This window comes from Psammomys obesus, unplaced genomic scaffold (genome assembly GCF_907164565.1).
Source record: "Psammomys obesus unplaced genomic scaffold, mPsaObe1.curated_primary_1811, whole genome shotgun sequence".
Classification (NCBI taxonomy): domain Eukaryota; kingdom Metazoa; phylum Chordata; class Mammalia; order Rodentia; family Muridae; genus Psammomys; species Psammomys obesus.
Window position 1 is genome coordinate 796 of NW_026591147.1, and position 2,683 is coordinate 3,478.

A 2,683-nucleotide genomic window follows, 5' to 3' on the forward strand; every position below is an offset into this window, starting at 1 on the left:
TGACCAGTTTAAGACAGTCATCTATTTATTCATCACTTAGATTCCCCTGGTACTGTGCTGGCTGAGCAAATGCCTGGAAGAGGTAGGGCTTGAGCTGAGTCTGAAAGAATGTATAGACTTTGAACGAACAGGTACACAGAACAGCATGTGTGTGTGAACGTGATGCAATGAGGCTGATAGGAAATGACTTTAAACACTGCCACACTTCAGTGCGTGGTTAGAGAATGAGAGAAAGGCTGTAACTGTCATGTCTCCAGGGGCTCTTAAGGGAGCTGCAAAATTTCAGAACCAAACATTGATTAAAGACCCATATAAAGGTTTGGTGTTTGGTTTGGTATTTAGACGGGGTTTTCTTATGCAACCCAGGCTAGGCTGGCGCTCAGAGAATCCAGGTTGACCGTAAGCTGATGACTCACTTGCTCTGCTTCCCCAGTGCTGGCTGCAGGATGCTCCACCATGTTTAGCAAGATTTATTTCTTTGAAAGCAGGAGCCTTTCATGGATGTGATATATAGGAAAGGGAAAGGGAAAGCTGTGATGTAAATGTTTAATTAGGAGCTCTTGCTAGGCTTCATGTGACAAGGATCGGGGTCAGTAAGTGGCTTTAGAAATAAAGCCAAAAATGACTGGCAGAAAATATTACCCAGGTAAAAACATTTTTACTCTTCTTTTTTTAGTTAGACATAATTGACGAATGGTAAATTTTTGTAAACAGCAAAAGCTTTCTACTTATTTGTCATCTTTATTTTTGTAGAAATCTACCAGAGAGGCCTTGAATAATAAAAATATCAAGCCATTGTTGAATGCCTTCAGTCAGTTACCTGGCAGGTAAAGCACATTGTCCATGAAAAAAGACTTCATAAATGTTTATATTACTAGTGAACTATTTGTGAAATGAAGGTGTTTTGTTTTGTTTTTAATAGTGAAAATGAAAAAAAATGTACTCTTGACCAAGCTTTCAGAGGTGTTCTGGAAGAGGAAATTGTGAGTATTTTTCCTGTTATTTGTTGTTAAAATTTGCTGGCCAGTTAATAAGCCATATTACTAGAAATTGCTTTATTATTAGAATATTTAAACGATGACATCTGTTTTCTGAGCATGAGCACTCTTATCTTGTAGAATCGGCATTGACAGGATAGGAGAATTTCCTAATTAAGGCCTTTGATAGCTCAGCTACAGTTTAAGGCTTTGATCATGAGGAAAGTTTTGACATTCCATCGTAAAGAGCAAGAAGTAAAGACTGACCCAGGAAGATGGCTCAGCAGGTCACGGTGCCTGCCACAGAGCTCCATGGCCTGACTTTGATCTCTAGATCATAGTTGTCCTCTGACTTCCATATACACACAGGAACACACACACACTTTGCTATGTAAATGATGACACTGTAATGGCATAAGTGGTCTAGTCCAGGATGTTAAGCATAGAGCTAGGAGTCCATGCCCTCATTTTCTTGTGGATCTTCCTCATCCATAAGCATGCATAAATAATTAAGGCTTGTGAAAAAGTTTAATCCAACCATGAGGTATTTAAATACTGCCTTTAGCAGGGATCCTGAATGAAAGGAACTTTTCATAGTTTATTTTTGGTCAAGCAGAAATTGGGTTCCATAGTGGTAGAGTCTCTTCTGATAGCCATAATATAGTAACCCTCTTTTTACTCAGATAAGTCTGGGTAAGACCAATATTCTTTTTTTTTTCAGACGTAATCACTTCTCTGTTTGAGGTGCTGCGAAAATCACTTTCCTTTCGAGCTCTGGCAGGGTGCGTTCTGTGATGCTCACTGTTACAGTTTGAAGCACCTAAGCACTGCCTCCCTGCATAAGAGCTCAGCCAAGGCTCCAGTGTCAACATTACATTAAGTCCAGGCCCTGCTTTTAGCTTGTGCTCTTGACATTTAGTCACAGCCTTAGACCTTCTGTACCCAGTGAGCTTATAGTCTTAGTCCTGCAGAAGTTACCATTTTCCCAGGCATGCTGGATTTTGATTGACTCACTCTTTACTGCTTGACATATTTTATAGTATGGTGTTCATGGGTTTTCATCTTAGAAAATAATTTTGTATAAAGTATTTTTATTCCTGTATGACTGCTTAATTTCAGAGAACTTGTCTTTATTGTTAACAAATTAGTTTGAATTCTAATGAAATTGTTTCTCTGTTGGTAGGTAAATCACTCAGCGTGTGAGAACGTTTTAGCTATTATTTCTCTTGCTATTGGGGGAGTAACTGAAAGTAAGTATTGTTCTCTGTTTTTTAAAGTTGTTTGTATATGGCCTGTTTGGTTTAAAGCCTCTCACCATACCTCTGCCCCTTTCTGGTTCTGTTCATTCTTTATGTTGGTGCTGGAGACTAAACACAGGGCTACATACATGCTGTTCTCCCTCTGACCTGCATCCCAGCCCTCGTTCATTGTTTATCTCCAACCTTGGCCAAGAATTTAATACTTATTTCAGATTAGCAGAAGACTTATTTCTCATCTCTATTATGTCATGCACATTTGCAGTTTCTTTGTTTTTCAAGTGTTTTAATTATATACAAATACGTACTGAACATCTATTATATGTCTAATACTACATTAGAATTTGGAGATTCAGTGGTGAATATATCATAGAGCCCTCCTGTAAGAATCTAATGGGTAACGGAGGAAAGAAATGTATGGATATTTTACTGTGCTATGCTTTTTTTTTT

The 2,683-nt window shown here is 38.4% G+C and overlaps 1 long non-coding RNA gene across 1 annotated transcript; it reads left to right on the forward strand.

Moving 5' to 3' along the window:
* The first annotated feature begins 751 nt into the window (after window positions 1–751).
* LOC129679104 (uncharacterized) lies at window positions 752–2,229 on the forward strand. Its single transcript, XR_008720513.1, has 3 exons — window positions 752–827; window positions 923–983; window positions 2,161–2,229. It is a non-coding gene; the product is annotated as an uncharacterized LOC129679104 (long non-coding RNA).
* The last annotated feature ends 454 nt before the right edge of the window (window positions 2,230–2,683 follow it).